Source organism: Amblyomma maculatum, chromosome 8 (assembly GCF_055883805.1).
Source record: "Amblyomma maculatum isolate TAMU_Amacu chromosome 8, ASM5588380v1, whole genome shotgun sequence".
NCBI lineage: Eukaryota > Metazoa > Arthropoda > Arachnida > Ixodida > Ixodidae > Amblyomma > Amblyomma maculatum.
The window spans coordinates 26,628,710-26,655,962 of NC_139351.1; the positions used below are offsets into that span (position 1 = coordinate 26,628,710).

At 44.6% G+C, this 27,253-nt stretch overlaps 1 long non-coding RNA gene and 2 pseudogenes across 1 annotated transcript; 2 read left to right on the plus strand and 1 right to left on the minus strand.

The window, feature by feature from the left end:
• Window positions 1–6,532, plus strand: LOC146180792 (uncharacterized). Its single transcript, XR_014700119.1, has 4 exons — window positions 1–379; window positions 1,507–1,595; window positions 2,305–2,359; window positions 6,121–6,532. It is a non-coding gene; the product is annotated as an uncharacterized LOC146180792 (long non-coding RNA).
• A 4,284-nt stretch (window positions 6,533–10,816) lies between these two features.
• LOC146180793 (uncharacterized) lies at window positions 10,817–12,650 on the minus strand (annotated as a pseudogene).
• Window positions 12,651–15,526: 2,876 nt separating this feature from the next.
• LOC146180794 (uncharacterized) lies at window positions 15,527–25,876 on the plus strand (annotated as a pseudogene).
• The last annotated feature ends 1,377 nt before the right edge of the window (window positions 25,877–27,253 follow it).

Here is a 27,253-nt window from a genome sequence, read left to right on the forward strand (position 1 = left end):
AAATAGAATAACAAGGGCTATATTTGGGCTAAATGGTGTGAGTTACTACTAAAAGAAGAGACAGAAACATTATTTACTCCTTATAGGTGGCGGGTGCGACACACGTGCGATTAGGCCATTTTGGGATCCATTGGTGACATGTGATACCTTGTTCAAGTTCGCGCTGTTCCAATTTCCCGATGAGTCTTTTGCTGTAGAGTATGTTAATGTAATTCAGGGGCACGACGCAGTCGTCAAACGTAACTCAAAAACCTTGCCGACGTTCAGCGGCCCTTCACAGAAGGTCAATCGGATAAACGTTGCCTGGCCCGAGAGGATAAAAAACGGCGGGCAACTGGCTCATCAAAGCTGCTCGTCGCGCAAGCTGTCAAGTTCAGCCGTAAGTATACAGACTGTTATTGTATTTTTTGCAGATGTAGAACTGGCGCCCTTGCATTGAGCCAGATAGCGTTGCTATTTCGCTGTGGCGGTATGCATGCATGTTTATCAAGAAGGAGGAATAGACTTCGCGTATCTCCTCCAGCCGCGTCTGGCGCTTCGCCTCGGATGCTGGCTGGTGCGCGTTGTTCTTCGGTCAGGTTGATCGCGCCCAGCTGGGTCTCAGGGTCAGAGCTGTGCAGGGTCTCCCAGGTTATTTGGTTATTTATATTTACGCCCCTTCCTTGGGGAGAAGGGGCATGCACGTAGTACTCAACATGTCGACAGTGCAGTAATTTTTTTTTCCCCCAACGTTGGTATTAAGGGAGAAAAAAATACGATGTCACACCACAGAAAGACTTTTGGCACATATCGCAGTGTCCGGATTTTGCAGTGACGTAAACAAGTGGAGCCATGGTTAAAATACTTTATGCTTGTTTCTGTACTCTGAAGGGACGGAAGAGGAAAGTTTTTCGTCAAGAACTGGTCCTAGATACCAAAAACCGGCGTTATTGGGTTTTTCAGATGCCGTAATTTTTTTACCGGCGAATGTTTATCAATGTTTTTTGGTTAGAACCGGAAAGTACATTGCCTGCTTGTGCCGTCTGTTTTTTTTTAACGATATTTACTGCCTAAGGGCATCAGTAGGGTATGAGATGAAGAATGAAGAAATGATTAAGTTAATGAAAAAAGGTTGGGTGATTTTATGAAGTGAAGGAGTGAGCATGATGTCCCTCCGTCCAGGTGATATACGAGGCAGGATTGTTTGCTGGTAGGCTAGCTATCGCCAAGTGCCGGATTCGTGTCAATTTCAGTGCTGGGCAGTCCCACAGCAAGTGGTGAATGTCGGCTTCAACATTTTTGTTCTTGCATATCGGACACCGTGGGTGGGGATATAAGTGTCCCCGCCCAGGGTGTTCGATATGTAAAAACAAATATGAACGTAGTCATTGCCTTTTCAGAGCAAGAGCTCAATTTTGAACTGTGCCATTTGTATGTTAAGGCAAGTGATGTCATTCACAAGCCATAATATAGAGTGAAGCAAAGACGGGTATGAGAATGTCTGCTAATAGGTTTTCTTCTTCCTAGCTGTGCGCAGCAATCTGGAAATATTACTGAATGCAATGCTTGAGGAAGAGGAGGGATATGGTGATGCCCATCGACTGAAGACCAGCAAGGTTTCTGTCTTCTGTACCTTCCATTCGTGTGTTATAGGCCATAGTGAGAAAATGTTTTGTATTGCTTTTTAGATTTCTGTAAAAATGTATTGTTTTCCTTCTTTGACAACAGCATAAAATGCTTACGTTTGCAATCTAATCCCTGAGACAGAGTCAGAAATTAAATAGATCTGCAGGCCATTAAGATATGTTTTAAGATCATCATGTAGCAACTTCCTTATTCGAGTTAGCAGTGTGCTGCAGAAGCCTGTTTGAGCCAGAAATCCTGTACAGGGTGGTCGTGAACCCCATGTGTATCGGCCAGCTCCACAGCATCTTGGAGCTGGTAGATTGTCAAATTATTCAGCAGAAAGCCTTTTATGTTATTCAGTAAGTCTGGCACACCAATTTCAGCGAGTTTAACATGCAGTACATTGGCAAAATAAATTATTTTTCTGAGCCTTAATGGGCAGCTTGGTGGCATCACCTGTTGCCTTAGTGTTGATGCTAAGCTTTCACTATTCTCTTAAGTACCACAGCTTGCTATTGAAAATAATGTTCAAATTGCATTCTTCATTATACCATTAGTCTCTTACATTCCTCCAGGCCTCTTATTGATGAATGACTGCTGCTTGTTAAAAGCTAGGAATCAGTTCTAAATTGTTTGTGTTTAAGCAGTTAAACCTCATTTTTGAAAAAAAAATTATGGTGTTTCTTTTTTGTATAATAGAAGCCAGGAAAACGAAAGGGGGAGACAGCATCTTAGGCTGGAATTAGATCAAAAGGTAAGCAACTACATGTTTTTAGCTATGTTGAAGTAGTTAGAAGGCTTATCTATGCATAACTCATATTGAATAAAAAATTGTCATTGGCAATTTAAATACACTTTTGCAATATTATGATCCTCCACATAAATAAGAGTTAAAATCAGTCAAAAATTTTTCATATTGTGTCTACTGGAGAAATGAATTGCTTGTTTGCAATTTTAATGGCCTGGGAATGCAGCATCATATTATGCATGTAGTGATCACACAGCCTCAGCTCTCTGTGTCAATTTCTACAGGTCATTTTACAGCTAATGATTACTTTTGTAAAGGGGGAAGGATTTTCACGGTACAATTGAGTGTCACAATTAAAGGCCTGTGATCAATCATTACATGGCACTCTCTGGCACATTAAATGATTGGCATGGTGCATGTGCAGAATTAGACATATGATGAGGAATGTTTTTCAATGCCTGTTCCAGTCCTATCTGCCATCACTGCAAATTTGTGACTGCCTGCAACCCAGTATTGATTTCAAAGCTCTGGCTTGACTTAGAAAGGGGTCCATTCACAGCTGGTTCATTTATTGCTATGTCTTGAAGCCGGTTAACCATTGGAGGGCCTGTCTAAGAGCGCACTGTCTTAGCTCAGCGAAACTAACAATAAACGAACATGCAGCGCAGTGCTAATACAGTGGAACCCCACTATAGTAAACTCGGATATAGTAAAATGAAACTGAAGTCCCAGTTTCTCTTCCATAAGTGACATCTTTTGCCTAAATGGTAAAAACATTTTTGGTAACAATCAGTTGTCGTAAAGTGACCCTGGCCACGGGGATGTAATTCCCTTGAAATTACATCACTGCACACGCACTACTTAGAATCGAAGGGCAGATATAAAAAAAACAAAACAAAAAATGCAAAACTGCTTTTTTAATGGCTTTATCATCAGGCTCACCAACACTAAGGAGCCAACTTTACATAAGCCTTAGAACCGTGAAGGAAAGAATGCAGTGCATAGGATAAAAAAGTAAAGGTGGCTATGAATATGGAAGGAAGGTGGTGCAGTTCACTCAGTAGTAAAAGAGCGGAAAAGCGTAGCAAGAAGTAGGGAAAGAAAGAAATTTCCGAGCTGCAGGGCGAAACACAAGGGAGTGATGGCAAGAAATGTAGGCGCGGCATGTTCAGTTTTGCTGTGCTTGACTGTCACATACATTTCTCATCTATTGCCTTTTAAATACCCTGAACAGTGGAGCGCAATGCCGTGTACATTCAAGGCTTTGGTTTTCACATGAAATCACTCAGTTGAACAATAATAGAGTAGAATGTTGAGCTAATTGGTGTAACATCTTGGAAGGAGGCAGCAGAGCAGGGGAACAAAACCGAAGAAGCGCACACAGACACAAGGACAACGCTGCACTGACAACTATACTGATCTGAACCCGCACATCTTTTCTCCCTTCACTTTACCTCTGCAGCTAACTTATTCCTTATCTTTAACATCCTGCCAACAAGCGTAATCTGATTCCTTTTTCAACAGTACCACTGAAGGCGTGGTAACACACTGGTCTTCCGAGCTCCTGATTGCACGTGCTTCGAAAATTTCCCTTGTTAACCTGTCCTTATTCCTTCTCAAAACCTTCACATTGTGAAGGTCAGCTGGACATTTTTGGTCTGTGCAAATACAAATAAAGCAGCCTCTGCAGTGCACTGCGAGGTTGGTGTCTGACTTCTCCGATATTGCTGCAGCGTGCTCTCTAATTTTGTCATTAATGAATCTTCCTGTTTGTCCAATGTACTGCTTGATGTAGATTTTTTTTTTTAGCGCAAAAAAAAAAAACCCTACATCAAGATGAACTACCAACTCGCCCAGCAGGAAGTTTTAATCAATGTATTGCTTCCTACTATGTAAGAGAATCTGGTAGACAATCCCCTCTATACAATCGGAGTACCTTGTCCGGTGCGCAGTTTGGCATCTAGACTTAAACTCCTGGTTATTCACTCGAGCAAACTTGCCTTTGGCTCTGTTTTATGTCGCAGGACACAATCCGGATGCCATGTCTGTGTGCAATCTTCATCAAATTATGGGTCAATCCATGAGTATATGGTACCACTGACCACTTATTTCTTTGTTTAAAGAAATAATGTAAAGGGCATCCTCGGAAAGAGGAGCCGTCCAAGCTTACTTTGCGTGCGCCTTTACTGCTGATTCTGATCACATGTCGGTGGCAGCATTTTGCAAAGTGTGGAGGCCACGTGCTCCTGTGTTCTCTCTTATATTGCTTCTAGCTGTACTATGTCGCATAATTACATGCCAAAGTTATTGGCACGAGCACAAGACTGCCTGTCTTGTTTGCGTGATAGAAAAAGTTATGCGTTCACATAACCTTTACTGTGTTGAAGAGCTGGAAAGGAGCAGACATTTTCTGCCAGCCAAATAGTCTGTCTCATCATAATTATCATCATCCTTTTCTATCCCTTAAAGGCCCCAAGTGGGGTATTACATTGGGGGGGGGGGATCGATAACATATGTATCAGCCGTCAGGAAATGAAAAGCGAGAACAGGCACTACAATGCAGTAATACAACAGCAATACAAGAATACCATAAATTGTACCTGAGCACAATTCAAAAACTCCTAAAACAGACTATGGCAGTATAAGAGCAAAAACAAATGCAACATAGACCACAATCACATAAACTCGAAAGAATAAAAATTGCACAGAAAGGAAACCATTGTAGTTGTTCGTTTAGATCGGCAGCAAGTATAGCCGTAAATTTAAATGTCATGCTTGGAGGCTATTGATTCGGTTGGAGGCGATTGATTTGGATAATTTATTCCATGCTGCAATTGGTCTAGGAAAAAAGGACCTGTTGAAAGCATCAGTGTGACCATGAAGACGCTGAACGCTCATTGAATTATAATGGCAACAAGAAGTGCCTAGTGGCAACTCTAAGAGCAAGTTTGGTCAATGAGGACAAAGTTGTGCAATTTTCCGTCGGAATTTCCAGTGGGTGAAGGTCAAGGGAGGCTTTAAAACCAGTTATGTAATCCAAATAATGTGCGCTAAAATGTTGTTATCTGAGCACTGTTGCGATACAGTGCTTGTCGTTCAGACTTAGCACTGTATGCGACTACTTTTTTAGAGTACAAACATTTTCGTTGAATTGGGAACCAGAAATCTTGCATCTAGAAAGAAAAGTGCAAATTTTCTTGGGCTCACTCATTCAGAATGCACCTTGAATATTTTAATCTGAGTGCTCGCTTTGTCTGTTTCATCTGAGGCAGTTGAGACCATTGCGCATTATTTTGAGCAAGTGAGTCCATTTAACTGAGCAGCTGGCGGGTGCGTATGTAGGCGCACTGGAATATGGACACTGCCTCCTTGCATTCCAATCTTATAGTTGGTGCTGTGCAGTGGTAGCTCAATCGGCGTTGGTTGTACAATACATAGCTGCCTTTTGTGGTGCCACCTCAAGGACGATTTCTAAACTCTGCAAGTGATACCTTTCTGATTATGTCTGCAGACCTTGTGCAGGAGCAAATGAAAAAAAAAAAACGGTTATTTTCTAAGGCCCAGACAAAGGCAAATAAGTTTTACTCAGTAGCATTGTTGGTTGCTGCACGACATAGTGCAAATGATTTCTAGCTGAGTAGCATCTTTGTGTTGCTCTGTGCTGTCGGTAGCTAAATAAGTTTGCGAAATTTAAACTTCACCCATCTGAAGCTCCAATGTGCAGTGTTGCTCATGTTTTCTTTCTGTAATGTTCTGTTGTTTTATAGAGTTGCCAGAACTTGTTGACGTCTTTAATACTTCTGGGATGGCTGGTGCAGCAGCAGGAAATACTGGAGGTACTGAGTGTTTTGGCTGTCCTGTAAGTGTTGATCAACTGATGCAATGAAAATTAAGTTAACCTGTAGCCCTTTATAAGAGGCACCTATTCTGCATTATTTTTTTATACCCGTTGCTAAGCATGATTCTCTCAGAAAGTACTGTGTGTCAAGTTGGGTAGTGTAAATGCCTCATTGGGGCACTGAAAATTGACCTGACAGAGCTGCACAGTCTAAGCAGTAAGAAATCTAATCATCCCAGATACACCTTCAGTTTTACTATGAACAGAAGAATTTAACATCAAGTCTAAACAATGTTTGTTGCGCTGTTGGGACCATGAAGGTGGCACATCTATTAGATCAAAGTAGGAAATTCGCTTGTAGGATGAAAGAGCACTGAACAAGTGTAGAGGGGGAGCCTCAGTTAGCAAGCCGAGCCAACATTTCGACAAGGGGACTTGTCTTCGTCTGGGCAGCACAATTACTGGTGGAGGTTTTAAATACGGTTTTGCTTCCGAAGAAGACAATCTAGGGAGGGGGGAGGGGGGGAGAAAGAAGCAGGGCGAGAAGTGAAAGAATGTTTCCTTGGGTATGAATTTCTATGAGCATGGAACCAGTGCTTTCATCATCACATGAAAAAAAAAAAGCAGCAGCAGCAAGAAAATTTAATATGCAAAGTAAACGATTGTCAGCACCTAAAGCAGGTTCGATGCTGACACGTGTTTCTTTAAAGGGGACAGGTAGAACGAAACGAAGATGGTTTACCCGGTATGAAGAAGTACTGAACAAGGGTAAAAGGGGTGCGCCTCAGTTCACAGGTCGAGCCAACGTTTCGACAAGTGGATTTGTTTTCGTCTGGCCAAAGTGATTATCACTGGCAAGGGTTTAAATATTCTTTTGCTTTCGAAGAAGAAAAGATTAGGAGGGGAAAGTGGGTGAGAAGAAAGTAGGTGAAGGAGTGTGGAGGGGAGGATGGGTGAGAAGGAAGTAGGTCATGCAGTGAAAAATAAATAAATCTTCAGTATGTATTTCTCAGCCTGGAACCAGGGATCTTGTGGTGGCCTGCAAAAGAAGTAAAAGCAGCATACCAGGAAAAACTAAAATACCGGGTAGATGATTTGTCACCACTTAAGAGGGACAGGCTTTGCAAAGGGCCCTGATAAGGAATATATCTAAGGGGGCCAATTCTTAAAACTTTCTGCAAAGCTGGTGGTGGTGGTGGTGGGGGGGGGGGGGGCGGTTAGTACAAAGTCACAGGATAATAACTGCACAGTGAACCACAAATGACATGCAAAAGAAAAAGTTTGAGGACAAACTCAAGCAACAAGTGATAAGGGGGAAATGTGTTTGGAGAAGCATGTACAGCTTATGCTATTGCAGAAGGGAATAGAGTGTACATGCGTTGTGAATAAACTGTACAATTAACGCTATGTGGGATTGTTTCCTCGAATAGTTATATTGCATAGGGAATATACTTAAGGGATTCTCTTAAGTGGTGACTAATCATTTGCCCGGTATTGTAGTTTTTCCTGGTATGCTGTTTTACTTCTTTTGCTGGCCACAGGATCCCTGGTTCCAGGCTGAGAAATATACATACTGAAGATGTTTTTTTCGTTCACTCCATGACCTACTTTCTTCTCATCTTCTCACCCATCTTCACCTCCACAGCTTTTCTTCTTTGGAAGCAATAGCGTATTTAAACCCCTGCCACTGATCATCGCTTTGCCCAGACGAAGACAAGTCCACTTGTCGAAACGTTGGCTCGACCTGCAAACTGAGATGTACCCCTTTTACATTTTAGGAAACGTAGCGCAAAGAAGACAAGGACAAATGCAAACGCACCAACTCACCCAATTCAGCATTCTTGTACCCCTTTTACCCTTGTTCAGTGCTCCTTCATACATTGAAAGGGACAAGCATTCCAAAGGGACCTGATAAGCAATACAGCTAGCTGCATGGGAACAGCTATCAAGAGGTTTTGGAAAGGGGAGAGAAGGACAAAAAAAAATTAAAATAACAACAAATCAGAGTATACTACAGTAAAAGCTCGTTAATTCAAATTCCACGGGGCCGCCAGGCCAGTTCGAATTAACCAAAATTCGAACTAATGAAAGTGAGCAAAAATGAAGGCGTTTGATGCCCGGAGGGCACGAAAAACATTTATTTAGCAAAAAAGTCTGTTATCATCTTCTGCTTCTTCTCTCTGAGGGCTACCGTACTCACTCGGTCTTCTAGCATGCGAATGCGACGCAGGGAGTCTTCTTCCCCCTCTTCAAAGCTGAAGAAAAGGCACGCGACATTCAGCGCTCCCATAACTTCTGCCGCGGATGGACGCACGGGCTCTTGCTCCTCGTCGTCGTCCTCGTCTTCTGCCTCTTCTGGGACAGACTGCTCCCCAACAATTTCAGCGACAATGTCCTCATCACTTAGGGCACCGCACACTGCTGCATCGCTGTCTACTCCAACGTAATCATCAAAACTGACGTCCTGCAGCACAGCACGCACAGCCGCAGGCATAGGCTCCGGACTTTCTTTCATAGGCGCGCATAGGCGCATACGCATCGACTATGGAAGCGGCCCGCTGAAGGCGCTTCTCCATTTCCCCAAGGCTCCCGTAGGTGGTCCAGATAGTAATGTCATCTGCATATAATGCATGTTGAATTCCTTCCACCCGTGCCAGTTGGCTTGGGAGGCGCATCATAGCTATGTTGAACAGAAGTGGTGATAGTACCGCTCCCTGAGGGGTTCCCCGTGTTCCCATGACGTAAGGACCATGCTCCTCGTCCTTAATCTGAAGAAACGCCTGGCGTTTAGAGAGGAAATCTCTTACATACGCATAGGCCCTAGCTCCGCAATTGGTTGAGCTCAAGTTGGCCAGGCTGTTACGGTGTTTAACATTGTCAAAAGCCCCCTTCAGATCAAGGGCGAGGATGGCTTTGTCATTACGTTGCATAGCTGTGTGTTGTATTACGTCTCTGTGTAGCTGGAGGAAGATGTCCTGCGCGGACATATGCGGGCGAAACCCGAACATGGTTGCTGCAAAGAAGCCCTTGGCCTCCAGGTATGGAGAGAGGCGATCCCGTGCTAGCGTCTCCATAGTTTGCCCACACACGAGATCAGTGATATAGGCCTCAGGTTGTCTGTATTCACAGCCTTAACTGCTTTGGGGATGAACGTCACAAGTTACATTTTCCATTCGGGAAGGAGTGGACGCCCTTTCCAGATTTGGTTCATGTATTCTAACAAATGGAGGTACGCTGAGTCCGGGAGGTTCGCTAACATGTTCACAGTTATGCGATCCCGTCCCTGAGCCGTACCTCGGCGCATTTTAGCTAAGGCCGTCTTAAGGTCGTGCAACTCAAAAGGAGAATTCAGTGTTTGATTAGGCTTGCCAGAGTACGTGTACTCAGGCCCAGTCGGGTCCTCCGTACGACAGAGATATCTGTCGCACATGGGTGTCCGCAAGCTGCGCCGTCGTACCTTGGTACCCGTGCAGAGCCCACCGAAGCTGCTTTTGCGTCTCCACTCTCGTTTGAAAGGGGTCGATGAGATTGCGAAGGAGACGCCATGTCCCCTTCGAGCTCATCTGATTAGCTGCAACGTCGCAGCGTGCTATCCAATTTGAATCTGAGAGCTGGGCAGCATACGACGCAGCCTGCTCTGTGAGTTGAGCTATGCGGGAGCGTAGATTGCGATTAGTCTTCTGCTTTTTCCACCGTTTAGTTAAGCTCCAGCGCACCTCCCACAAGTGCTGGAGGTGTGTGTCCACTGCGGGGATCTCTTCGGTAGTTTGTAGTGTAGTGACGTGTTGTTTCCAAATGTCGTCTATGTGTTTAGCCCACTCCGCGTAGCCGCCGGGAAAGAGTACCGGAGGGATTGTTTGCTTTCGAAATTTGTGCCAATTGGTCAGCTTGGCTTGACCCCATTTTTTGCGCGCTGCCTTTTCTAGGAGTGTAACACGGAGAAGGCAAGGATCACTGCCTAGAGAATCGCCCAAGTTCTCCCATGCAGCATCTCTAGTATTTTTAACAAGAGAGAGGTCAGGACACGTGTCGCGGGTTACTGAGTTCCCCACTCGGGTGGGGTACGCCGGGTCCTTGAGCAACGTGAGGCGAAGAGTGGAGATGAGCTCCGCCAGCTTACGTCCTCTGGCTTTTTCGAAGTGATAGCCCCAGTGAAGGCTTGGAGCATTGAAGTCTCCAACGATCACTAGGGGTTCTTTGTCTGTAAGCTTGACCGCGCGAACGAAAATTTCACTGAAAGTTACGCGCGCCTTACGTGGGGGGCAGTATATATTGAGGATATGTATTGACGTGTCGTGGCGTCTGAGAGGCAGCACCAGGACCATTGTGTATTTATGCTCGGTGCTCAAGTCTAAGTCGACCTGAACTGCGGTATAAGCCTTATTCACGAGGATGCACGTCGACCGGCCCCCCTGGAAAGTGCTGTAGCCTGAGAATTCAGCGTCCATGGCGGGCTCCTGCAGGGCAACGAATGACGGCATGTCACCCAGGGACTGCAAATAGAGCTAGAGGTGTGACCGCTTTTTCCATGCCCTGAAGCCCCAGCAGTTCCATTGGATGATCTCCAATTTTTCAAATTTTTTTGCTGTCCTGTTAGGTGAGCTAGCCATGTTGTTGTATTTATTTTAAGGGACAGGGGCCTGGCTCAGGCCGGTAGGCGGCGCAGCCCCAGTCGGGGACTGCACGGACCCACAGGGAGCCGGTCCTGAACAGTTTTCCTCCGCTGACTGACAGGAGGCTATCTCGCACTTGAGAAGCGGAGAGTCGCAGCAACTGTTCTTAATTTGGGTGCTGACCCAGGGCTGCTCGGCCTTAAGGACCGAGTCAGTGACATGGGCCACAATTTCGGGGAGTGCTTGCGTTAGGGCCGCCTTGAACATGTCATCGAAGGACTCGCGGACTGCCGACATGATTTGATTCGGGAGGGCTGCCACTCGCTCCTATAGTTGATCAGTCTGGCATTGCAGGGCCTCGAGGCCCTCGTGGCCGGCAGTGGGAACTGATACAATTACCGTGTCCGCAGACTGCCGCGAGACGCTAGCTAGGCAGGATGTTACGGATGATCTGTCATCCTCGTCTTCTTTCAATGGGCTCAAATGGCCCTACCTGCTTGGCCTCTAGTTCTTGAATTTTGCGCGCTAGAATTTAGTTCTGGCGCCTTAGTTCCTCTACCTGCTGCTGTAGAGCGGTTTCAATAGGGGAGCGAAGATGAGGGGGCCCCGAGACTGCCCCGCTCCAACTGCTCACCTGTGGTTGAGCGGTTGCCAAGGGCGGGAAGTCGTCAGGCTTGAGGACCGGGAGCCTCGCCATGGTTCCGGACTTTGGAGTGCTAGGTTGTCCAGTTTTAGATTTCTTGGATTTCTGCTTCTCAGATGGCGGTTTCTTCTGGCCAGCCTTGGAAGCAGGAAGCTGCTTAGGCTTGGATCCGGGCTGGCCGCCTGGTTTGACGGCCTTTTGGAATCGCACGGCACAGCCGGGGGCTCCAGCTGGGCGGTCTCCTCCGCAGATGAGGCAGCTCGGAGTACACTGGTGTTCTGCTGGGCCGTCAGGTGTGGCAGCAGGAACTTGTATTCCGCAGCGTCCACAGGGCCCTGGCTGCGGTCGCGGGCAGGTGTCGGCCCGATGACCCACTGTGCCACAGCGGTGGCACACAGGTACAGTTTTCTTGTAGAGACGAACAGGAAGCCGCTCGTAGCTGTAGAGCACTGTCCGTGGTACCTTGGTTCCAGCGAACGTTATCACAGCGACCGGCGATCCCCCTAGCTTGCCCACAGATAGTACATTTTGTTCGGCACTGAGTTTTCTTTTGATAGTTTCATTTGTTCCGTCTGGGGAGACGTTCATGACGCCCTGACAGAACTCACCGGGGTGTCCCCGGAATGGTAGCTGACGTCCCCCGACCGGCAGCATAATATCTCGGAGTAGTTTCTCCGCTGCGTCCACTGATTTCAATGCACAGACCAGCACGTTTTGTTCCCAGACGGGCCACACCGCAAGTCCCGCATTTGCATCATCCCCGAGGATGCTCTGTAGTGCAGCGCCGGCCTGTCCAGGGCGGAAAGTTGCCTTGAGGTCGAGAGTCTCTCGTAGTTTTAGCACGGCAATCACGTCGTCCTTTTCGATGCGTGGGGTGTTCTGCGACCGCCACAGGAGTTGCTTGGCGCGCTTCGAGGTTGTGTGCAGTGCATTCCTGCCCTACGCATGCTCGGAATGAGCCGCCGCCTGTTGCTCGGCCGCACCAATACCGGCATTCCTCGTTGTCGCCGCCGTGTTCTTCCGTCCGTGCCAGACGCGGACCATATCTTGAAGGTATTCTTCCTCAGTAGGTGGAGGTGCCTCGGTTTGAGCCATATCCTTGGTTTGGACCGTATCCATGTTTACGATCCGTAGGGTCTCCGGGTCGTATCCGGTCACTTGATTTGGAGCAGCCATGGCCGAGGGATCCTCGACCGGGGCCGACACGGGCCTCGTCTCGGTTAGACGTGGCACCGCGGTGGCGAGGCGAAGGCTTCAAAACTGGTGGGGATCCCCTGCAGACGCGTGGCGTCTCGGGAGGCCCGTTTAGGAGGCGGCGCGGCTGAGGGGAAACAGCGATGCCTTGGAACGGTCGTGGAGCACGTCCGATCCGTGCGCCGGCTGAGAGGAGACCTCCTGCTGTCCGGTACCCTGGGTGTCGCAGCTACCAACGTCCTGCAAAACTTTACGTTGTTTCAGCTGATGTGTTATCTGTATGTTTGAATGGGTGTATGAAAAGATATCTTGCAGGTTCTTGCGACCCATTCTTTTATTGATGACAGAGTTATTATATATGTTCCTATAGATTTATTCACTTCGAGAGAGGCATACTGGAAAGCGCATGAATGGCACAACTGGTTGTTATTTTACTGCTTACCCTGCTGTTGACATATTCTTCCTCCAAGATACCTTCGGCACTTCTGATTCCTGGCTGAAGCAGTTTTCACCTTGCTGCTGGAAGAGCTCTCGGTTCATCAAATTGGTCATACAGGTATGAGCACTTTGGCTGCATTTACCCAAAGTTACTAAAATAGTCAGTGGTGATGTGTGTGCCACACTAACATATATGCGCTATACTGCATAATCCCCACCGTGGTGGATTATCGGCTAGAGTGCTCGACTGCTACACCTAAGGATGTGGAAATTTATCCTTTCTGCAAACTGCTCTTCAGTAGAGCCAAAAAGCAAGGCACATGTTTGCTGTCAGATGTCAGTTAACATTACTGTTTAAACCTTTGGCAGCTAAAAAAGGGCTAGCATAACATCTAACTACACTCCTGCACATTGTTCCAACAACAGGCACTCTATCTCCGGAACCATAAAGGTCAGTGCAGGATCCCAGACGGTGCAAATATCAACAAATGCTTGGTTGAATTAATAGCAGACCAAAGTGGTGGATTATGTAACTGTTTGTTAGGGGTGAAGTGAAAGCAATAAGCAAATATGCGGGTATGCTTATATGTGATCTACATGACATTATACCTCAATGTATCTGACCTAAAAGCAAAACTCATGCATGCTAACAACTAGGTTTACACTGCATACTGCTGGTATATCAGTTATATAACTGTAGTCATCTTAAGTGCATTGGTGAATGTACAATTACACTGATGTTTATATGCAATTTTTTGTTTAGAACACCTTCTGAGAAGCTTCGTCTCACAAGCGCCTAGCCTTTATGGACAACGATGCATGACATTCAATGTCCATCAACTTCTGCACCTGACACAAGCTGTTCCATACTTTCGACCTCTTTGGGCACATTCAGCTTTTACATTTGAGAGTGGGAATGGTGCATTTGTTAAATTGGGGAATGCAACTAAAGGTGTGCCCGAGCAAATTGTTGAGAGTAGTGATGTTGCAGGAGCTACATATTCTGTTATCACTACTGCCATTGCCTGCTAATGTGCAATCTTTGTGCATGATATTTATGACCACCCAAAAACAAAGCATGCCAGATGTATCGGAACTGGATGGACGTTTGGTCCGCCAAAAGCTGCACCTTCCCTCTCTAATCGAGAAGCTGCATGCTTCGTTGTACTTTGGTCATGTATTATCTTTGCAAGAGCACTTCCGGTTTTCTTATCTTGGAACAATATTCCATAGCGAAAAGTACCGCACAAGTAAAAAAAAGTAGTGTGTTTCTGTGCAAGGCAGGTGACTTTTATGTTAAGAGAATAGAGTTTTAGCTTACCGTGTTCCGCTACCATGAGCCGCCACCGCGCGTTCCACTGCGCATGCCCAGATCCCTTGACATCGATAAATGGCTCCACATACTGGATGTCGGCACAGAGACCTGTCGCGTCGGGACCAATCAGCTTGTGCGCCCCACCCACGCACGGTAGCGGATCACGGTAAGCTAAATCTCGCTAATATCGGATGCAACGAGTGCTTCCGTTCCAAATGGTCGAACTATTATTCTCTATGCAAAGATAATTGCTAATAGTAGTACTGAGGGGCTTCCTTCACAGGTTTCAGAGTGCTTTTTTTTTCAAAAATACACAGCGCAACAAACATAGGACAAGCGAGTAGACGGGAACAGCGCTGTTCCCGTCTACTCGCTTGTCCTATGTTTGTTACGCTGTGTATTTTTAAAAAATGAAGCACCAACTAGCTCAACTCACAGTGCTTTTTTTCATTGGTGTATTATTTGGTACCTATGAAAACCACTGATATAGCAAAGCCATGTGTTTAATCAGATTCAGTGGCAGTGAAAACTACATCTGCTCAATTCCCAACTTAGTCGAGCGAGACTGGATTAGTTCCCCAAATCGCATGGCTCTTTCTGTTGATATACTTCTATCATTTTTGTTTTTGTAGCTAAATGGGCTGTTCTCATTTAGAATTTCAGCTTCATTAGCTCCCTAAGCACAGAATCAAATGGAACAATAATATTAGAAAATAGGCCCATGTAGAGTGGCTGTGCAGGATAAGGATAATTTGAGATCTCTAGAATGAGGTCATGTCCTGAAGTGTTTGTAATTTGCCCAGTGGTGATGGCTAGCATGAGAGGTATTAAACTTAGTAGTTTGAGCGTTTGAGCAGCAGCAGCAGCTGCTATATGTTTCAACTGAGTTCAAAAAGGTTGAGCTTGATAGCACATCTTTGGCGGAGCATGCTCATTTCAAGGCGAATTAAATATTTCTACTGTACGCACAATATCAGGTACTATGTAGGTAGTAGGTGTGCATCATAGCCATAACGCACAACATTAAGGAGGATTAAATGGACCAGCTGAAGAGACGAAAGATTTTGATTATGTAAAAAACTGATTTAGGGACTGTTGCACTACTTTAATGGAACATCATGCAGTAGTAGACATGGCCCAGCTGTTCATTAAAGACGAGGAGCAAGTGATGGGAGGTGAGGTGATTCTTAATTTTAATTTAGTTTTTAGGAACAGTGCTATAGTGAGAACATTCAGGCAAGTGAATATACAACTAAAAGAATGTCATACAACTTTATTGGTAATAAAGTCAATTCATCGTGAGTTTAAGTACTTTCTTGTTGCAACGTGTCACCTCTTGCTGGAAGCTAGTGACTTCCATTCAGCAAGCTCTCTGGCAATGTGCCAGTTAGAAATCATGGGGATTCCCTTCTGTACAGATTCGAGTGCTGAACATCCTGTACATAGTTCTTGTAAATCCCTGGGAGGCAGAACATCAAATATGTCATGTTGCGGAGCTTTGATGACCTTCCTGGTACTTTTCTATTTTGGTAATTCTCATTTTGTACAAAGCAATTGTAAGGTAGTCAATAGTGCATGTCTGCGCGGGTTTATTTTTTGTGTGTGTTTCCTGCCGTTTCGAGGAGCCGGCCCGCAAGGCGCGCGGGCGGAGCGGCGAAAGAGAAAACGGACGTTCTCCCGTACGCTCGCTTAGGACGACGGACTGTCCTAAGCCGGTAAGCCCGTTAGTGGCACGGGAAGAGGCATATTATTGTATGTCTTTTTTTTTTGGTAGCCTCACCATAATATATGTCCTAAGCGGCCGCCATCATGGACGGACGCACGCTTCCGAGCTCCGCCAGCTAAGCCCTCCAAGTGAGTCTTGGTCGTACGGCCACACATTTTTCCCTCTATTTTTGCCAATTTTAGTCGTAGTTTTCTAAAATTTACATCATTCTGTAGATATTAACGTTCCGCAAAACCCCATATAGTTTTTTTTTTTAATCCTATCGTTAAATATTATCTTCAGCTTAAGAACCGAAATAATCACCACAGTTTCATTAAAATATTCCAACGTTTTTAACCCGCCACTCCGTACAGTTAACGCCCACGACTTAAAAGAACACAGCGACATAAGCGCTAGGGTCCCCCCTCCAACTCTTCCACGAGCCCAATGCTGACAAACAAGCGGAACACACTTAATTACGCCATTAACCTGAAAACTCAATAACGAAAACAAATTCAAATAACTACCTTGCTATTGGCACGACCCGTTAATTGACACAACCAATAGATCCCCTCCTCATTTTTTCAAACGACACCCGCATCAACCTTTTCACCTAAATAATTAAGATATTAACGGAAAACCTCAAATTCCTTTGTCTTTTTCCCCCACGTGCTTACCTAACTTTTAAACTAATAATTATGCAGTATCCATAACCACATATCTTTAAAGTACAACTATTTCTGAACAAAACAACACTGAACTCACACAAATCCCCCCACACAATCCAAATATACACTATTTTTTCCCACATTTTCAAAGTCGGACAGCCCCACGTGTGTACCTATCTTTCAAATCAAGAAGTACACAACATTTCTAACCTGATATACTTAAAGTACACTCCTTGCCGAACAAAATAACACTAAATTCCAACAAATCCCCCCACGCAACCCAGAACTGCACTATTTTAACCTAAATTTTCAATTTCGGACTTAGCCCCAAAACATCTTCAAGCTTCCTCCCCCACGAGGTTATTAAAATCATCCAACTCTCCTAAACCATAAGAATTGGCCTGTGGAGCCTAAGCAACACCCAGAAAGAACACATTCCGTTCACTTAAACGTTATTTCGAACATTTTACCCCAAAACTTCAATTTGGACTTAGTCATTTTCAACACTCCGGGATGTCCTGACCTCCCTGAACATCTAAGTTCTCCACACTTGAGCTTTTTGGTCACACCTTACCCTCTCACACCTTTTACTTCTAATTATTAACACCAACTCATTATACAAATTATCACCTAATTAGCTATCATTAATTTTTTTCCATACAGTTCAACTTACTCTCCTAATTCAATTTGTTACCACTTATAGTCCAGCCTTTACATCACCGCTCTATTACTCCTTATGAGTAACTTCCTTTTTTTGTCTGTGTTTTGTGTTTTTTTCTCGCTGTGCTTCCTTTTTTTCCCCTTTTTGAGTTTGTCATCCCAATTAGTATTTTGTGTTTCGTTTTGTTGTCATTGTTTCACTGGTAAAGTCCGCCGCTAATAATGCCGCCACCACCGAAACTGACCCCAAATTACACTGTATTAGCAAGAGAGGGGAGAAGACTAAGAGGCCCCAAATGGACACACCATAGGGGAAAAAGGCGGAGGACAAGACACGAAAGTTCCCACGACTTCAGGACACTCAGGGACAGGCTTCTCAGTCATCCTCATCACACAACGCACAAAGGAAGCCACCCAAGCCACCACACCCAGCAGTAGAAACACATCAAAGCTCTGAGGAATCTGATGAGGAACTCACCAGAACAACACGACAACCTGGCACAAATGAACCCAACCAAAGGGACCAGACAGAGAGAATGGCCTCCCAAACCACACATGAGGAGATCACGAACTTCCTCATTGATAAGGACACTGAAGTCAGCAAGGCACTGGCCTCGAGCAGAGCCTACGGTCTGGATAGAAACATTCTTCCAGGCTTTTGCTGGCCTTCAACAACATTAAGGCAGCACTGATCACAGTTTCTCTGAGGAATTCAGAACTCGCAGGGGAGCTAAAGGCCCACATAGAACAAAAAGCAGCTGCCACACCCCTCAGAACAGTGAGAGAACCTCGAACAAACAGGAAGGGCCTTCTCCTACCCCCAGACAAACTCTAATCATCAAATCTAAGACCCGCTCTGGAACCAACGCAAACGCGATCGCCACATTTATACAAAGGACCTTCAAACCGGCAGAGTTTGGACTCAGTGAGGTGGAGATTAAGATTGCAGCAGACAAGGTGGTGGTTCAGTCCACCAGTCCACAGGGTCTAACCAAGCTCCAGAGGGCAATAGATGAAAGCCCAAGAGCACACGAACTAACCACCCTCACTCCAAATCCCAAGAAGCCCATGTTCAAAGCAGTGGGCTTATGAAATTAAATGTTAATAAAACGTTTCATGTCTCTTTACACCGTCGGCGTAACTACTTACCTTCTACCTATCATCTTTACGATTTTCCTATAAATCAAACTGACACTATCAAATATCTAGGTATTCATATCTCCAGTGTCCTATCCTGGTCCAGTCATATTTCTCATATAACCAACTCCGCTTGTCGCGTTCTTGGCTACTTACGCCGCAACATTTCATTAGCTCCCCCTTCTGTCAAATTAATTGCTTACACTTCGCTTGTCAGACCCAAACTTGAGTGCGCTCAAGCTATATTCGATCCTCACCAGACTAATCTGATCAATTTACTAGAATCTACTCAAATTCGAGCTTCACGTTTCATTCTTTCAGACTACTCCTATCGCACCAGTGTTACCATACTAAAATCCAAACTTCAACTTCACAATCAAGCTTTACGCCGGAAACTAGCTCGCCTTTCTCTTTATCATAAGTTTTATCACAGCTTGCCACCTAACAACGTGTTCATCCGTCCAGCCCATTGGTCATCTCGTCATTTCCACTCCAATGCCGTCTACCCCCAGCGCGCCCATACAACATTCCAAAAGTCCTTTTTTCTCAGCACTGCCCTGGATTGGAACGACCTTCCCGACCACATCGCCTCACTAACTGACATTCATCATTTCAAGACTGCCATCGAAAGACATTTTTTATTGTAACCGCCGTACTCCAAGCCCAACCCTCGTGTCATCATCATCATCATCATCATCAGCCTGATTATACCCACTGCAGGGGAAGGCCTCTCCCATATCTCTCCACTTAACCCGGTTCTGTGCTAGCTGCATCCATTTGACCCCTGCGAACTTCTTAATCTGATCCGCCCACCTAACTTTCTGCCGCCCCCTGCTACGCTTTCCTTCCCTTGGAATCCAGTTTGTTACCCTCAGCGACCATCGGTTATCCTCTCTTCGCACTACATGTCCTGCCCATGTCCATTTCTTCTTCTTAATTTCCACTAGAATGTCGTTAACTTGAGTTATTTCTCTGACCCACTCTGCACGCTTTCTATCTCTTAATGTTACCCCTACCATTTTTCGTTCCATAGCCCTCTGGGTTGTCCTCAACTTAAGTTGAACTCTCACCCTCATGTAATACCCCTTAAATGGGGCCTTTGAGGATTCAATAAATCAATAAAATAAATAAATGAATGAAGGGTGAGGAGACCATTCCCCTAATCAAACAAGACAACCAAAGCATCAACCCCGAAGCTGAGATCGCCATCTCAGGCGATTATGTCAACCCTACCAACAGAAGGGTGGTAACCATCACAAAGGACATTCCAACATATCTCATTCTCAAGGAGAAGAAGTCCGTAAGGATAGGTTGGATGACATATCCTGCCTACCTTCACATCAACATTCCACGCTAAACAATGCACCACATTCGGTCATGTGACAAAGCACTGCCACAGCAAAACACGCAAGTGTCCCAATTGTGCAGAACCCCATCATCCAGACAAGTGTTGGGCAGACACAGCTAAATGCAATGTCTGCTATCTAACAAGACAGCGCACAGTTGACCACACAGTTGGGTCCAGATTCTGCCACTCCCTACAACAGCTCCAGAGACAACAGGAAGCACGCTGGCAATAAGCGAATCAGTCTACACACAGAGAATGACCAACCAACAACGGAATTCCCATAGCACACTCTCCGACAACACTAGCCCATCACACCACACACACTCTACGCAACACACAGAACACTCACAACACACCATACACACTTAAAATATTACAAGCCAATTTGGTACACTCATCCAAAGCAAATGAACTTCATGTTTTTCAGAAACAACACTTTCAGGACATATCACTCATCCAAGAACCATACTATCACAACAACAATATTACATCATTCACATTAAAAGACAAAATTCTAGCATCCGATCAGGCCCCTAAAACTGCAATCCTAATACACAACAAAAATATCCACATTTTTCCTCTCAAAGTCACACAAACTCTCATAGCAGCACACATTACATGGCACCAACAACAGCTCCTGCAACTGACCATGGGATCCTAATGTTGCAACTAGAGATGCTTGCCCTTAAGTAATGGCATCTGTCGAAGAGGCAGGCTTTCAGGTGGTGAGGCTAGTTGGAGACAATCATCAGGCAAACTGCAAATTTTTTTCTAGCTTGTCAGGTGGCCCTATCAAGCCTATCATAACGTGAGTGGTCATTCACTGTTGCCTTATGTAATGCATGTGTTGCTGTGAATATTTGTGCTAAGTCTTCTGTCATGTTTGCATTCTGGTGGTTGTGTATGGGATTTATAATGTTGCTTTAAGGTGACATAATAGTCATTACGAACATTTTTCTAGGCATCCTCTAGATGAAAGCCGGCAGCTCTACTTGTCATTTGGCTACTGTCATATCCTGAAAAATATCAGGTCGCAGTTTCTTGATGAAAAGAGAATTTTCCGAAACAAAGGGAAGCTGATCCTGCCAGATTACTTAAGGTAACAAACAATGCTTTTTTGCTTTGTAACTTTTGTAGTATTATGCTAACCCTTTACTTTTTCGCAGGTTGCTCCACAAGGTGCAAGAGCGGCAGGGCGCTTTTAAAATGGTGCGGGGCCTGACAAAGAAGCACCTCTGGCCAAGTAACTTCGAGAAAATGAATGTCAGTAGAGCTATTGACATTTTCTCACCACAGGTAAAATATGCATTGATAAATTTTCTTGTGTGAACGTTGTATATACCAGTGTAAATATAAATGGCAGTCGCAGTCTGTAGGACTGCTTAAAAGCTATAAACTGTTTGCATCTCTTTAATATTTCCAGTTTTACCTTATCCAACCTTCAGAAGTCAGCTTAGGTGCTCACTGCTGTTTCTTTTTTTTTTTTTAAAGGTCACTTCAGTCCTAAGGTTTCTGCAGCAGCACGGACATCGCCTTGGCGCTCCTGGGTTTGAGGATTGCTTGCCCACAGTAGAATTTATGGAGATAGTTTACAAATAGTTTTCAGTGCACAACATCAAGAGCACCACATTTTACACTGTCAGCAGGAATGCTTGGAGGATGCCCTTCTACAGCGCAAGTGATGAAAGGTATATGCACTACGGTTGAAATATCTAAAAGCAATTATCTTTCAAAAGTCTCAATTTGCAAAACTGCTGGTATACTTGAAGAAAGCATCCACATAAAAAGTGCATGCGAAAGTTAATACTCATGTTCTCTTTTTAAAACCCTTCTGTAATTTTTTTTTCCATACTGCAAAAAAAAAAATAGCTCGGTGCCACTTTCTTGCATCATGAATCATTTTTTTTTACTTGCAGGCTTCTATGGCTGGAGGCAGAATGCTTAGATTATTTTGCCTTGTGGAAGCAAGGTACCATTCACAAGCTGGAATTTCTCACTGCAGAAACTCACGAGGCACTAACCATAACAACAGCGTCCACTGTTGTGTGCACAAAACACCTGCTAAATGCAGGATTTCACTTTGTGCTGACAGGGAAGTTTTCCAGTGATGACGTAGAGTCGCTGTTTTCTGCTATTAGGCAGATGGCAGCAATGACCAAACTGATGCCTACACAGCATTGTCGGCGCTGCAGAAGATTTTGGTCACTGGCACCATTCATTCGTCAGCCAGTGGCAATGCCGAAAGTGTGGTGGGAAAGCTAGGGGCAGCATCACATCGGCCTGCTCAAGCAGTGAGCAAAGGCACTGCAGGAAAGGACATTAGAAAGCTTTTGCTCCCCTACCTGTCTGCGTTGGAACGATACCCAAGTATGCATTTTGTCCTCATCAATACATTGTGGAGCAAGCGCTGAAAACATAGCTAAGAATTTACTTGTAACGGTTTGCATGTTTGTAAAAGGGCATAACAGTGAAGCATATATGTTTTGGCCGAAATTCCAAGAGCGCACAATGTGCTTAGGCATTTTCTGAAACATGTCTCAAGTAGCTTTTATTTAACTACATGTTGACCTGCAGTCAATGCCAAGGTCACTGTAGCGTACACTTATTCAACAAAATCACTAACCAGTTTACCGTTTCTTGTAACTGCTATCAAGCCTGTTATTACCTATTTCTTACACCAAACCACACTTTATTTTAAGGTCTGCCGCAGCAGAGCTTGAGGTCAAGCACTTTAGCCCTGATTGCTGGCTTTTTGGTGAGGGCAGTACAAGACAACATTGAATGCATGGGATGCATTGATCTACAACTGCCCTGATTGCAGGAATCGACAGGGGAGGGCTCTCCTACCGCACTTTGGCCTTTGTGGGTTCTGTTTCCCTTCTGGGGGAGCTCCTCTAAAGCAACGGCAGAGTATGAAAGCTTCAAATCCAATAGACCAGATCGAATTGGCCGAGATATCAAAGCTAATCAATAAGCGCAAGGTGGCCGATATAAGGAAGTATAACATGTAGAAAATTGAGCATGCTGTAAAGAACGGGGGAAGCCTTAAAGCGGTAAAGAAGAAATTGGGCATAGGCAAAAACCAGATGTATGCGATAAGGGACAAGGCGGGCAACGTCATCACTAATATGGACAAGATAGTCAAAGTAGCCGAGGAGTTCTATACAGATCTCTACAGTAGCCAAAGTAGTGAGGACCGTGATGAGATTGGCGTCAGGGAAAAACAGTCAGACGTTCCACCCGTGACGAAGGACGAGGTCAAGAAAGCACTAGAAACTATGAAAAGGGGGAAATCAGCTGGAGAGGATCAGATAACTACAGATTTGCTGAAGGACGGGGGGGATATCGTGCTAGAAAAACTGGCCACCCTGTATACGCAGTGCCTGGTGTCATCGACGGTACCGGAAGCATGGAAGAATGCAAACATTATCCTCATTCACAAGAAAGGGGACTCTAAGGACCTTAAAAATTACAGACCAATCAGCTTACTGTCTGTTACGTATAAGGTATTTACTAAGGTAATCGCTAATAGAATTAGGACAACCTTAGACTGCAATCAAGCAAAGGATCAAGCAGGGTTTCGGAAACGGTACTCTACTATCGATCATATCCATACCATCAATCAGGTGATAGAAAAATGCGCGGAATATAACCAGCCCTTATACATAGCATTCATTGATTACGAAAAAGCATTTGACTCAGTTGAAACCTCGGCGGTGATGCAGGCATTGCGAAATCAGGGGGTAGACGAGCCGTACGTGAAAGTGCTGGAAGATATATATAGTGGCTGCACAGCAACCATAGTTCTGCATAAAGAAAGTAACAAAATTCCCATAAAGAAAGGTGTTAGGCAAGGAGACACAATCTCCCCAGTACTATTCACAGCTTGTTTAGAGGAAGTATTCAGAGACTTGGAATGGGAGCAGTTAGGGATAAGGCTAGATGGAGAATACCTCAGTAATCTGCGATTTGCTGATGACATTGCCTTGCTAAGCAACTCGGGAGATGAACTGCAAATAATGATTGATGACCTAGACAGGAAAAGTAGAAAGGTAGGCTTGAAAATCAATATGCAGAAGACTAAGGTAATGTTCAACAGCCTCGGGAAGGAACAGGAGTTTACATTAGGTAGCGAAATACTGGAAGTAGTAGGCGAATATATCTACTTAGGACAGGTAGTAACCGCAGATCCGGACAATGAAAAGGAAATAACAAGAAGAATAAGATTGGGATGGAGCGCATTTGGCAAGCACTCGCAGATTATGACTAGCAGCTTACCGGTATCGCTCAAGAGGAAAGTATACAACAGTTGCATCTTGCCTGTACTCACCTATGGGGCTGAAACGTGGAGGCTAACCAAGAGAGTTCTACTTAAGTTGAGGACAACCCAGAGGGCTATGGAACGAAAAATGGTAGGGGTAACATTAAGAGATAGAAAGCGTGCAGAGTGGGTCAGAGAAATAACTCAAGTTACCGACATTCTAGTGGAAATTAAGAAGAAGAAATGGACATGGGCAGGACATGTAGTGCGAAGAGAGGATAACCGATGGTCGCTGAGGGTAACAAACTGGATTCCAAGGGAAGGAAAGCGTAGCAGGGGGCGGCAGAAAGTTAGGTGGGCGGATGAGATTAAGAAGTTCGCAGGGGTCAAGTGGATGCAGCTAGCACAGAACCGGGTTAAGTGGAGAGATATGGGAGAGGCCTTCGCCCTGCAGTGGGTATAATCAGGCTGATGATGATGATGATGATTACCATGCACTTGGGTACGCATGAAAATAACCACTTATTTCACCGCATTTACCATACAACATTATTAAAACACTACTTGGCTAGTGATCAAACTGTAGTGACATAAGAGGCTCATTGTATGGCACATATAAGATCAGCCTATAGCCACTTGTAGCAGGGAAAGCATAGAGGATTATTTATTTTGTTAATCAATATCGAAAATAGTGAGTCGTTTGATACTCCAAATGCACCAGTTCGTGTCTTCTACGATCTGCGATTTTTTCTATAATATTTATGGCTTTACTGAACTGTTCAAAGCCAATTTTCTTTAAAGGTGGTATTATGTAACACGCCTTTTCAATTTTTTAGTCTAATGAGAAATGAAATTGTGTTTTTGCACTGCAAATTTTTTGTAGGCAATCTGTGAACAAAGGTTTTTATTAGGCACAAAAAAGTACTAGTGGAGTAATTTTTGTAACTGAAGATGCATCTCTTTTTCATCGGTTTTCAAAACACGGAAAAATTGGTGAGCAATAAGAGGCTTAATCAGTACGCCATAACTTCGAAAAATATTTGCAATAATTTTGAGCTCAACTGGTAAATATCTTCCCAAGAAATATTAAGGGAAATCGCCTTTTGCTTAAGGGTATTGAAAGTGTATATTTTATTCTTTAATGGGAGTATTTTATCTTTGCATGAATGCAGAGGGTAATGCTTTTCTCTGTTCCATGCAGGTTCTCCTTGTCAAGGGAGTGTACATCCCAGTAGAGAGATGGCAGTGGCTCCTGACACGGCCCAAGGATTCTCGGTTTTGCAAAGAAACGGTGAAGGCGCTTTGGCCTGTGCCAGAGCTCAAAAACAGGAGTGTGACAGGGGTCCCATGTCGCCGCTTTCTGAACGCGGACTCTATTCAGCCTCCGAAAAAAGCCCTGACCCCTCACAAGTTGGCAGCTGTAACAAGTAAGTGTTTGAACCTTGACCTAATTATCTTTTTTCAGTCATTTTCATGTTGTTTTACATAAACGCAGCACACCATCCTTCACATTTGTGGAGAATATGAATTCCTTCGAATTGTTTTGGTGTTTCTTGACTGATTTCAACAATTCATTTCATTGCTTTGCAGATGAATTTGCTACATATATTAGCAGGAATGCAAGTGATCAGCTGCCTACAAGCAAGCGCATGCAGAAAATGAATAGATATATCGCAGAAATGCTGAATGACATGAAGAGATGAAAAATTCAATCATGTATATCAGAAAACAAATAAATAATGGCGAAAATTGCAGTTATTACCAACCTTCTCTTATTGTATAATGCAGAACACCTGCACAGAACACCTGAAAAGGAATTATATGGCCATGGATTCCACATCACCTATTCTGCCGAAATCACCCATAATGCCTGTACTGCCCATAATGCCCATATTGCACATATCACCCGTATCGCCCATAATGTCCTTATGCCCATATTGCACATATCACCCGTACCCCCATATGTCCCGTATGAAACATATCCCCCATATAATACCATATGTTTGAAATTTATATGGGAGATTTTTCAGTAGGGAAGGATTAAAGGAGAGGCTGGTAGGCTGGCTGCCACTAACTTGAATGCGCTTGGAGCTGCCTTCAGTGCTCAATTAATTATTGTCTAGAGTGGTCTAGCCGTCCTGCGAGAAAAGCACACGGCAGCACGCATGCTTTTTTTTCCTAGGAGTGTGGAAAGAATGAAAGGAGGGCGGACAGGCTGGCGAAATTCAACGGTGCGCTTTCAAATGAATGCTGGCTTAGAGATGCCTTTGGCAAAGCACACAGCAGTATGCACGCTTGCTTCCTTTTTTTTTCCTTGAGGTATGGGCTGCGCTGGCCAGAGCGGCAGTGGAGGGAACGCTAGAAAATTTGACGGCGTCTGTGTGAAGCGTTAGAGCACTGGGCTCAATCAGGCATTTTTGTATCTTAAGTTCAGGCTGTTATATGAAACAGCTAGTGACAGAAAATTCTGTTCATAAGCTAAACAACAACCTGTATATTTCACAGTTTAATTCCAAACATCAGTATTTACATGCCTTTGAAACGGCACATAAATTGTAGAACTGCAAGGCACGCACGGTGCATATGCGTGTACATGTAACTCATGCATACGTACTGAATATATTAGCAACCCCGCATAAGGTCCAACACTTTTGCCTGTTTTTATTACAGTCAGAAGAGCAAACACACAATCCCTGCAACTGGCTGCGAAAATGCACTCATGACTCCATGTCCCGGTGTCACTTTGCATGCCACCTATTGCACCAAACCACCGGAAAACAACGAAAACAAATAATTGCTGATGTAGAGAATAGGCGCTCACTCTACATTCCCACACATCCCGTCTTTTGACTAATACGTTTTGTGACTTGCAGGCTACGTCACCCATGTGTCACATGGTTGTGCACCTAGACCTGCAAATATATATTTCAAATTAAACATTGAGCTGTGGCTCGACGAGCTCAGCAAGGCGCAGTCTATTTTCTTCGAACAGCCGCACTCTTGGAGCAGCCAGGGGAAGATGCTACTAAACTCAGCCGTTTGATGGTTCTCAGGTTCACGAAAGGTGTCATCAAGCTTAC